Consider the following 12,594-nt stretch of genomic DNA (forward strand, 5'->3'; position numbering starts at 1 on the left):
TGCCTGCAACCCCTCCCCCTGGCCAGCCCTGCCCCTGGTTGGCCTCCATCAGGGCAGGCTGGCCAGACCCCACCCATGCACAAATTCGTGCACTGGGCCTCTAGTTTCATATATAGCCAATAAGCACATGGAAAGATATTCAGCATCATTAGCTGAAGTGTCAGAGCCTGACATTATTAAGCCTTTGGATGCTGAAGCATTCATGTCAAAAGACATCCATCTCAAATAAGCATATTGCCAGCTGCATGACACAGCTACTAGCAAGCCAACTAAATAAGGAGCCAGGCTGCCCCATCCATGAAGATCCTTTTATAGAAATCCCTGGGTAGTCTAGATAACTGACCACTTGAGTGACCCCTCCCCCCGCTTCTCCCTTCTGGTGCTCTGGTTCCGGCTCCTCTGGCTTAAATTTCCCAACAAGGAGTGAACTATAGAACCCCAGACACTTCACTGTCAGACCCTAATAAAAGCAGAGCCCCAACTCCCCCACTCTCTCCCTCCCTTCTCATTCTCTCTCTCTCTCTACCCCCATGACCTTGTTCCTTAAAGTTCTCTCTTGATCTTTGCTGAAGTGTGTCCTGCGATCATAGTAAGAACCACAATATTCAGCTCAGCCATAAATAGGGGCCCCAGTGGGGGAAGTGTACTCAGGCAAGGTCCTCAGGCATATCTAACCTAGAGCACTACCATCAATAGGCTTGGGACCTGTGGAACACTAGGTGGGTCATTAGGTAAATGCAAATCAAAACCACAATGAGATGCCACTTCATATCCATTAGAAAGGATTTTTTTTTTTTAAAGAAGAAAAAAAAACAGCAAATATTGGTGAGAAATTAGAACTGTATACATTGCTAGTGGGAATGTAAACTAGGGCAACCACTATGGAAAATGATAGTTCCTCAAAAAGGTAAGCAGAGTTACCATATGATCTAGCAATTCCACTTTTAAGTATATATACAACAGAACTGAAAGCAGAACTCAAACAGATGAGTGATACAACATGGATGAACTTTGAACATATTATGCTAAATGGAGTAAAATGAAGTAAGCCAGACCTGAAAGGATAAATACTGTTTAATTCCATTTATATATAAGGTAGATTTAATGAAGACAAAAAGTATAACAGAGGTTACCAGGAGCTGGCAGGGTCAGATATAGGGAGTTATTGTTTAATGGGTACAGAGTTTCTGATAGGGATAATGGAAACATTTTAAAAGTAATAGTGGTGATGGTTGTATAACATTATGAATACACTAGAGGCCCTGTGCATGAAATTCGTCCAAGGGTGGGGTCCCTCGAGGTGGCCTGCGGAGATCAGGCCTGAGCTTGTACCCCCAGCCTCACAGCCCCACAACCTTGCCTGGCACCCTGCCTTGGCCTGGCACCACCTGCTCACCAGCCCCGCCCCTCTCCACTGCCACCGCCAGTCACTGTCTGCGGGGTGACTGGTGGGGGATCTGTTCTCACCCGCCTTGGCCTGATGCTGCCCGCTCACCTGCTCCACCATCCGCCACAGTCCCAGTCTAGTCGGGGCCCATTGGGGCTGGCAGCACTTCCACTGCCACCCGCTGCCAGTGCCACGGTGCTGACGCCAGCCATGTTCTGTGCCACCCCCTGGTGGTCAGTGCATGTCATAGCAAGTGGTTAAACTTGCGGTCAGTCGAACTCCTGCCCAAGGGGACAATTTGCATATTAGGTTTTTATTATATAGGATTTAATGCCACCTAATTGCATGCTTAAAATGGGGAAAATAGTAAGTTTTGTTATATGTATTTTACTATAATAAAAGAATGATGAAAATGCAAATTCTTAGGCCCCACCCCAGACCAACTGAATCAGAAACTCTGGAGAAGAGCTGTCCATCTGTGCTTGTATAAGCCCTCCCGGTGTTCGGATACAGTCTGGAGTCTGACAGCCACTGACTCAGAGGGGTCTGAATTAGTGTCGAAGTTAGAATGATGGAGGCAGACAAAATTTCTACCATGAAATATAGACTGCAACTCTACCCTTATTGCTAATTGCTAGTTGTGCTCATGAAATACAAAGACCCAACCACCACTGTGTGTATAAGGGGGCAGGAGTGACAATGGTGATGAAGGGAACTGCATTTTGTTCGATTTTGTATAATTTCAAGTAACCAAGAAATTCCAGTGTAGAAAATGGCACTATTAAAGTGGTTTCTTTAAAGCCAAGGATCAAAATATATGCCCATAAAATGACAAACTCCTTCGAATGTCCAAAGCTTGTCCAATAAAGGTGTCAGTCACCTTTAGGAGCAGTGCTCTATGAGCACCCTCTCCTGGGGCTGGGGCTAGAGCTCCAATAGGAGGAGGTGATATTACCAAAGCCCTGAAGCCTGCACTGCCTGAGCGGAGGTTTCCAGGGGGATCTGGCTCCAATAAAGAAGGGGCTCCCTGGCAAGAGACAGACCATGGAGGCCACTACCCAGAGATGCCACAGGAAGCTGAGCCTTCTCCCTTCTTCCTCCTCTCCTGTAAGTATCTCCAGTTGACTGAACCCACCAGGGAGCTCAGGAGCCTGGGAAATGTCCCATGTGGTGCAGTGCAGAGCAAGGGAAGAAGCTGATATGAGGTCAAACTGGCAGCTAATGGGCACTTATACCATGAACAATGGAGATGCACCTCTTTCTACTGGAAAGAATACCACACTCAAAACCAAAACATTTACATTTGGGGCTATCTCTGTCATCTATGAGACGAAAGAATTTGAACAAGTCAATTCACCTTCTCCAGACTCAGGTTTTCCTGAAAATTAGGGGTAGTTATGTGATCAACCTCCCAGGGTTGTAATTATCAAGGGGAAGAACGCGTGTGTGCATGCTTGTCAAGTGTGGACCATCATATGAATACAGCGGCATTATTGCTAAAAGCAGAGCAAATGCTCTGAAGAGATTTCCATCCACTGTGAGAAAGTGGAATTAAGGCACCACCATCAACCTTCCAAAGAACCAGAACGCTGCTCTTCTCCTATCTGACATCACTCCATCCCTCTTCAAAACCTGAACTTGGAAAGCCAGGCTGGTTAAACAATGGGATAACTCACAGCATGAAGCACTTTTCAATTCTGTCTTCAAACAAGTTTTGGCTGGAGAGGTTAGGAGATCGTTTCTGGATAGGTACCCTAATGTCTGGGCTCAGGACATGCACCACTGCTATAAGACATAACAGGAAACTCTATATTAGCTATAAACTTAGGAGTTTGGTCAACATTATGTCTAAAATTACTTCTAGTTTTAACATTCCATGTCTTTCCAGTGACTATCATAATTTTTTATTTACAAAAGCTGTGCCATACCTGGAACAAAGCCACCAAAACTATGAAATAAAGACTTCTATGGCATTCGCCTTTCTGTGTTAATGACTACTTTTGAGAATATTAGTATGGAAATATGTCAAGATAGCTGAAATAGTTTCTGTAAACATCCTTATATATCTTCCCATTTTATTTTCCAAATTGAATAATTAGACTCAGGTAGGCCCATCAGCAAGTAGTGCTTCCTAACCAGGGACTGTTTTTTGTAGGATTGCTGGAGCTTGGCTGCTGCTGGCCTAGTGATGTCAGCAAGACTACAGGGCTGGAGACAACCAAGACAAACAGAGCAGGCCTTCTCATCGCCAAAGGACAGTGGAGTTTGATCTCAATAATCTCACACTCCCAGTAGTAGCAGCAGGCTGGAAAAACTGACTTCATTAGCAGGAAAAAGCAACCCTGGGAGTTAAGAATATTTAAAGAGGAGAAACCTAGGAAAAGTCTGGACTTATTAATCACTTGGCAAGTGGAAGGGTAGAAATTTGGGTGCAAATGTGTGGCCATATTCTGTGGACACAGCTGGTTAAGGCCAAGACTCCTATGTTGTAAGGGGAACGAATAGTGAGAAGTGGTTGTCAGCAAGTATTTTTTGCTACTATTCTCTTGCCCACACTTGTTTTCTGTGGCCCTTGTAATAAATCACTTGTTTTCTGTGGCCCGTGTAATAAATCATAATAGGAAAAGAGTCTCTGTAGCTGACTCAGTAATATATGAATATCCCTGGCAATGCTCCTTAGAAGCCAGGCATTCTAAAGAAAGTAAAACTGGAAATAAAATAGGAATAACACAGACTTCAAGTCAGCAAACTGAGAGTGGTGGGTTCCATGAAGGGTCCATATTCTATATCTGTTAGGGACACTTTGAGAAGCATTGTAGTATGTACTTGATAAATGGATGCTATTGATAGTGCTATTATATAGATGCACTGTACTTCTGAAAGAAGTTCTCTTAGTAAACTCTGACTTTTTGATTACTAATGTCTACTTAGATTTCACATGAGCAATAAGCACCTTCAGTATTCTCAATTGCTACCAAGAGCTACTGGGTTTTGTATCTTAATACATGTCTCTGTCACTTTGGAATGTCCCCTTCCTCGAATGATGGCCATCCTTGGTAGCTGACCTTTTGTGGTCTCTCCCACCTCTCCAAACCTCAGTGGTGATGATTATAAGTTCCCCAATGTTAATCAGGCTTAAAATAGTAAGTCAGCCAAATCAATGAAAGCTTGGTATAATTAAGGTTGAGCACCTCTTTTTGTGCTTGAGAAAATCCATAACGATGCCCTTGCTCTTTAGAAAGGGTTGGCTGAAGTCTAAAGATTTTCAATAAGTTCAAATTTCCAAAGAGATTTGTTTCTCAGAGGGCCAAAGAAAAACGATAAAAAGAACTTGAGAGTACTGTATTGGTGAAAATTTTAAAGGCAATTACCCACATTAGTCACATTTTATCAATTTTCTTTCTCTGCTTCTTTTCTAAAAAACTAGAATGGGAATCCAATAAAAATTCCATGATAATGGAACAGAGCTCTTTGTGAAGTGTAAGTACACTTGAGATATAAATTCAAATGGCAATGCTGTAACTGCCAGCTGATGTTCAAATATTATGTACAACTTAGTGCTGACATGACACTCTGTAAAGATACAGATCACTGGTGTTCATAAGAACTTCTCCTCGGGTGACCTTGGGTTGGCATGGAGCTCTCCCAAGAGGGTTTGTGGTAAGATTCTGGGCACTCTGCTTACAGAGTGTAACCAACTACGCTGAATTCTGTCTGCCCCTGAAGCACAGGAGACCTAGGTGCCCAGAGGGATAGCTCCTCCAATGCTTATAATGCCATTAATACCACTCACACTTTATAATAAAGTCTGGGTAATCAATGGTGATACTTCACGAATACACACTGCACCTAACTGGCCGATTAGTCTTTATTGGATGTCTATGATGTTTTCAGTGTTGTATCAAACAACTGAACTACAGTTATTGAAGGCATGGTTCCATGAAGCTTTCAACATACTAGAGTTATCTCTATTTGCAACCCTCTATATGTGAGGGCCCATATGCAAGGGTGATGTTAAAAATATTTAACAACCTGTATGGCTCAGCCACCAATCAGTTAGATGTTAGTCAGCAACAATCGATGCAGCCATATGACTGCTTTTTAGCTGAACATCAGCTCTGCTTATGTTGGATTATAGACAAAAGAATCTGGTACATTATAGGAATTCCACCATAAAGATGTTACCAATCCCAGAATCCAAAGAAGAAGACTAAATCCTCTTGAGCTCTTCAACCCTAAAGGTAAAATGATCTACAGAGGTAGATGCAGAATAGTCAAATAAGGGATGGAAGAAAGGGGCTTAAATTTTCTCTTTAAGGCCCCTCTGAATTTTTGAAAGAATAGAATCTCTTGTTAGGAAGAGAAGTCCCATTGTAGCAACAACAATTCACATTGTGCATACTTCACTTTAGCAGATATTTCAGCAAAACAATTTAAAGGAAGAAATCAAATTCTAACACTAGAGAAGCAACTCTTTCTTTGTAATGCAGAAGTTTATTATTTGTTTATTTATTTATTTTTAAACCTCACCCAAGGATATTTTCCCATTGATTTTTAGAGAAAGTAGAAGGGAGGGGGAGAGACACATAGAGAGAAACATTGATGTGAGAGAGACACATCAATTGATAGCCTCCTACACAGGCTAGACCGGCCAGGGATCGAGCCTGCAATCGAGGTATATGTTTTTCCTGGAATCAAACTTGGGACCCTTTAGTCCTTGGGGTGAGGCTCTACCCAGTGAGCCAAACCAGCTACGGCTGTAATGCAGAAGTTTAGACCAGCTTGGTAGGTTCCGGGACAGGAGATAACATAGCCATGCTGGTCTCACATGGGACTAGGTTCTAATAGCACACATTTTCTTCCTGAGCCAGACACAGGATCTCTGAGAGATGGAGGGCACAGCAGGGAACTGGAGAGGGGGCTAACTCCTTCCTGTGCCTTCTTGCAGAAATAGCTGCCAACTGCTCTGTGAGATCCAGAATTACTCCTGTTCCAAGTCAGCTTTGCGTGTATAGTTTGTGTATTCTGATTGTCAGGAAGTCTGAATGCAGAAAGCAGTATGGGATGGGAGAAAGCCAAGCTTCTTGAAAGAATGAGCGAAACACTGATTCACTGTGGGACACCATTCAATACCAAGGCTCACCACGACAAGTTGGAAAAGCCTAGCGTAAGCAGTGTAGTGGAGATGGTGGTAATAGAGAAATCCATTCTGAACGAGACTTAGGCCGTACTTTCTCAAAATTGGGAAGGCAAATAAGATTAAGTAGTCCCCCCAATTATAGAGTACACATGTATAACAGGGATAATGTTCAAAGACTTCCTTTTTATTTATTAAAAAGATGTTATTCAGAAAATAAACAATGATGTCTATTTAGAGTGTAATTAAAATAAAATAGTCTCCTTTTCATAATACACATGAACAGAATAGTCAAATAATGTAAATGGGGCTTGTTTGAATGTTAAAAATACCCCCTTACCCAGGTTGAGTCTGCTTCCTTTCAGCGGCTTGGATGATACTCATACACATTATGGAAGAAAAAAATCTCCTTTACTTAACATTATCTGAATGTAGATGTTAAAAACATCTACAAAATATTTTTACAGCAACATTAGCTTATTGCTTGATCAAATAACTGAGTACAATAACTTAGCCAAGTTGACATATAAAACTAAGCATTACAATCCACCTCCTGTCAACTTGGCATCCATACCCATCTTCTTAAACTGTCCTTAATCTCCAAATACAATGAGGAAATCATACTTCAGCCTATACTGTGTACAACTGAAAATGTGCTCACCCTTTCCTTAGAAGACGATGCCAAGTCCTCAGATGATTCAGTTTACTCTTCCCCTTGATAAAAAATATTGTAACTTAAATACTGTGATAGAAAGTTAACTGTTATTAAGAAGTCTTATGTTATATGATAAGGGGATAAGAGAGGGAAGGAAACATATGTAGATCCATAACAAAATAAGGAAGAAATACTTGTAATATTTAAGTCCTAATTTCTACAATTGGCCAAATGATTGTAGCTGTATTTATCAGCTTCTATCACCCACTCCATATTTTTCTTACTCACAGCAAGCACCATAGCTGGTCATGGTACTTTGCCTGGTAGAGTGACCCAAATTTTCATTTCTGAAAGGTCTGGGCCATTAGTAGTCTTGCATAAATTGGGCTGTTACAGTTTTTCCATTGACTTCAACCACAGGGCATGTAGTACTAAGAGATTCCCTAATGGATATCCTGTACTCCAGATATACTCTTTCTTATCTCCATTTTGTAGTGGCAGCTCAATTTCCCTTGGTAATTAGGATCAATCACCCTAGCCAATACAATAGCTCTCCTCTTTGCTTGTTAATTCAGAGGCATGAGGTACCCAAAGTGGGTAGGTGGCAGTCTTAACTTCAAATACAATAAAATCATTAATGTGTCTCCTGGTGGAAGCATTCCTTGCTCTGGAACTAAGACTTCTAGACTAGCTGAGCATAAGCTCTCAGGGATAGGAGGCAAAAATTTTGCTAGTGAGTCACTAGTGGTAATAGTGAATGGTACCACTCAATTTCCAGCCCTTGATTCTAAGACTTGTGAATCCTGACTGTGGGAGAAACAACACCATATATTAGACACTGAATTAGAGTATATATATCTGCCCAGAGAACAATGCCCCAGCCTTGCAAAGCATTGCCACCTGGCTTGTGCTATACCCGAGGGTCTTCCAAAGGCCATTTTAATAATTTACCAAGCTACCTCCTTTAGGATGATGGGGAACATGACAGGACCACCAAATTCCATAAAAATGGGCCCATTACCACACTTCATTGCTGTGAAATTAGTTCCTTGACTGGAAGCAATGCTTATTACAATGCATGATAGTGGATAAGGCATTTTCTAAGTCCACAGAGATAGTTTTGGCAGAAGTACTGTGTGCACAAAAGGCAATCTGTTACTAGAGTAAGTGTCTATTCCAATAAGAACAAGAGACTGCCCGTCCCATGAAGAAGTGATCCAGTATAATCAACCTGCCACCAGATAGCTAACTAATCACCCCAGAGAATGGTGCCATATTGGGGACTTCATTTTGGTGTCAGATGTTGACAGATTAGTCACTCTGCAGTGACTATAGCCAGGTCAGCATTGGTGTGTAGAAGTTCATATTGTTGAGCCCAGGCATACCTCTGTCCCTGCCTCCATAGCCACTTGGTTTATGAGTCCATTGGATGATGACAAGAGTGCCTGAGAGAAAGGGCTGACTGGCAGCCACAGAATGGGTCTTCCTACTCACTTGATTATTAAAATCCTCCTCGACTGAGAACACTATTTTGTGGGTATTCACATGAGATGCAAATATCCTTACGTTTGCTTTTTTCATCACTTTAGAGAGATGGATCTATATACCCCTTCTCAAGACTTCTTTGGTACTAATTTTCCAAGCATTCCTTCTAAGTCTTACTATTGAGCCAAGCCATGGCCACAGCCCATGAATTGGTATATAAGTGCATATCTACCTATTTTTTCTTCTAAACAAAATGAACAATCTAGTGCATAGCTCAAATTTCTGCTTAATGGGAGAATTTCCCTTTCCCACTGTCCTTCAGGTGTGCCCCAGAAAGGGGCTGCAGTGCTATAGCTTCACTTTCAGGTGGTGCCTGCATATTGTACAGAACCAACTGTAAATTAGGCACAGATTTTCTCTTCCTCAGTCAAGTGATTTAAGGGAACTACCTATGAGGCCACAAATGTGGGCTGGGAGAGAATAATGTAGTAGTAATGGGAGCCATGTACACTTGGCTCCTGATGTAAGGTTGTTTCTCATGTAATTTACTTGTGCTTTCAAGGCCTGCTCATCTCATATACACTATTTCCATTTGATCATGGAGTGTGTTGTGCATACCCAACTTTATGGCTTTGTGGGTCAGAAACACCCAGTTCATGACGGGCAGCTCACATCACATGGTAACTTGGTGAGCCTATGTGTAAACATTCAGTCTCTACCAAGACCCAATAGCATATTAAGTTTCTAAATAAGAGAGTAATTATCCACAAAGGATGACAATACTTTGCTCCAAAAATCGTAAGTGTCTATGCTGTGATTCACATATAGGGGCCTGCCAAAGGCTCCAAGGCACATCCCTATCTGCCATGAACTTCAAGCACCGTTGCATCTGCTGGATCATATGCCCAGGTGGCAGAGCAGCTTGCATAGCACCCTGGATTTGATGCAGAACCTTCTCTTCTTCGGGACCCAATTCAAATTCAGCAACTTTTTGGATCACTCGGTAAACAGGCCAGAGTCACACACTCTGAGGATATGTCTCCTCCAAAATCCAAAGAAATCCATTAGGCATTGTGTCTCTTTTCTAATTGTAGAAGGGGCTAGATGCAACAACTTATCCTTCACTTTAGAAGGGACATCACATGTCCCAAAACACTGGACAGGTAGAAATTTCACTGAGGTGGTAGGTCCCTGGATTTTTGTCAGATTTATTTCCTACCCTCTGACAGGCAAATGTCTTACTAAGTCTATAATAGTTCTTAATTCTTGCACACAAGATCCAATGAGCACACTGTCATCAATGTGATGGGCCAGTGTGATGTCTTATGAAAGAAAAAGGCAATCAGAATCTATGTGAACTAAATTATCACACGAGGGTAGGAAGTTGATATATCGCTGAGGTAGGACGTTAACCCTATTACAGTTCTCGTACTGAATATGTCTCCTAGGTAACTTTTTAACATCCCATACCAGAAGCCTTCTCCAGTTCTTAATAATAACAGCTGACATTTGCATAGCATTTATCCTGTGTCAGAAACTGTTCTAAGCACTTGGCATATATTCATTCATTTATGTCTCATAATGACTCTTCATATCCCCACCTTGCAGTTGAGTTTACAGAGAGGTTACGAGTTCTCCTGGATTACTTAATGTTTAATTCTGAGCAACAACATCAAAACAAAGACAAGATATGAAGGAGTAGGCAATACCAAGAGAAATTGCACACAAACATCACTGAACTCAAATGGCTTTCATTCATTTCCTTCAACAAGCCAAACAACTGCAAGCAAGCAAGAAGAGACAGTGGGTGGAAGGCACGCACCACGTGTTCAGGCATTGACTAGCGCCTCTCACTGTTTGGCTGCCACTTATTCCCAGCCAGTAGGTCTGGTGGTCTCTGTTCACAGAGGTCTTTGCTTCAATCTTCACAGGGGTAAGCGTTTCCCCATGGTCAGTATTTGGTGCTCCACAACCTGCAGGCATTAAGTTTGTCATGGCTTGGCGGACTTAATAAATTCGAGCTTCTACCAGTGAACTTGGATTTGGGAAAGATTAATGAGAAGTATATGGATGAAATAATCATATCAAATCTAGTGAAATATGAAGACTGTGCAAGTTTATGACTGTGAAACTTACAAAGTGTGTCCATACAATCCCCTTGGGGAAAAGCAAACATACCAATGCAGTCCAGAAGGAGAGGGCCCTTTGAGTTGGTGGCTCTTTTGCATCAACAATATGGCTATGTGCTCACACTTTTAAACCACTTGGACATGATTTTTCTGAAAACAGTTTTCAAAATGATAAGATCCTACACAATAATGATCCTCAACAATTATTCTTGGAGATATTAGGGACTGTATAAAATCTTAAATTTTCAGATGAGGAAACAAACCTGATTTTTCTTTTCTTAAAATTCCTGTTATGTGTAAAATGGTGGGTATTTATTCCCAGTCACTATCTTTTTCATAAAGGAAGTTGTGAGGAGGTGGCTATTAATAGTGGCTATGAGTTCCTATTGAAACTATGCCACATAAGAGAATGAAACTAACAGTCAAGGAGTACTTATAAAATACCTAGGTCTTTTAATCCTCATGCCATGCTACAATAAAGTCAGAATTTTGGAATGACAGAGCTGAAGTATATCTACCAAGATTAGCCAACTAGTAATCTTCAGAGATGTGATTCCAGCCCGGGTTTGTTTGACACCATACTTCGTTTTTTTCACTAGGTTATTGTGCATTCTTCATGGAATTGCATTTAGCTATAAAAGATTAGGTAATGATATCTGCCCTTTTTGTTTAGAACTCAACATCAGGCCATAAAAACCTAAACCATATAAATACTTAATGTTAAGTACTTTTACTACTTTCTACTGGAGGGGGAAAAAGCAATTTCCAATTGATTGAATGCATTTTCAGACAGTTTACCAGTAGTTTTAGGCAATGCAGCCTTTTTATCTCTATGCAGCAGAAATCTTCTTATTTATTTTACACTGATAAACAGACATGAGAGATGCATTTTAAATTAAGGTGAGCATTACTACTTCTCCTGATCTATGAATAATTGGCCAATAGGGGATCAAGATGAGATACTCCTTATTTCTCCCCAGATGAGTTATAAACATCTGAGGTATGTTGATTCACCCCCACTCTTTAAAGCTACCTGTGCTGTGCACTAATTTAAGATCCAAAACAAGGAGAATGTGTGTTGTGGATAGATTTTAGTTGCGCTGTTGGAGTTTTCCTATCCAGCCACACATTTGTCAATTTATGAACAATGACACACATTTATGAAAGATGAATAATGTTATAGTGATAATCTGTAAAGCCACATTAGATGACAATAAATGTTCCTGACCTTGTATTTAGATGGTAGTTCTAAATAAACTTACCTATTTATAAGGTAGAAATATAAACATCACATTTATTATATTAACTAGAGGCCTGGTGCACGAAAATTCATGCACTCGGGGGTGGGGGGTGGGGTCCCTCAGCCCGGCCTGTGCTCTCTCAGAGTCTGGGACCCCTCAGGGGTGTCCACCTGCTAGCTTAGGCCCGTTGCCCCGGGGGATTGGGCCTAAGCCGTAAGTTGGACATTCTTAGTGCTACTGAGGAGGCGGCTTGTGGCTGAGCAGAGCTCCCCCTGTGGGAGCACACTGACCACCAGGGGACAGCTCCTGCATTGAGCATCTGCCCCCTGGTGGTGAGTGCGCATCATAGCGACGGGTCCTTCCCAGTTGTTCCGCCATTGGGGTCAATTTGTATATTACCCTTTTATTATATATTATATTAATAACATGTGACACAATTTATCACCCGTTTCAATATTCTTCAATGCTAAATTTCTGCTTGACCCATGTAAACCTTGTTTTTCCTTAACACACAGAAATCTCCATCTGTGTCTGTTCTATTGGAATAATGCTGTTTGTGT

At 41.4% G+C, this 12,594-nt stretch overlaps 1 long non-coding RNA gene across 1 annotated transcript in view; it reads right to left on the bottom strand.

Moving 5' to 3' along the window:
• LOC111825428 overlaps nt 1–7,221 on the bottom strand; it is a 12,385-nt gene extending 5,164 nt beyond the window's left edge. The window contains exons 1-2 of the long non-coding RNA XR_002828581.1: nt 7,186–7,221; nt 3,064–3,172 (exon numbers count right to left, since the gene is read on the bottom strand). This is a non-coding gene — a long non-coding RNA (uncharacterized LOC111825428). The remainder of the gene's footprint in view (nt 1–3,063; nt 3,173–7,185) is intronic.
• Between the last annotated feature and the right edge of the window lie 5,373 nt (nt 7,222–12,594).

Source organism: Myotis lucifugus, unplaced genomic scaffold (assembly GCF_000147115.1).
Source record: "Myotis lucifugus unplaced genomic scaffold, Myoluc2.0 scaffold_26, whole genome shotgun sequence".
In the NCBI taxonomy this organism is placed as follows: Eukaryota; Metazoa; Chordata; class Mammalia; order Chiroptera; family Vespertilionidae; genus Myotis; species Myotis lucifugus.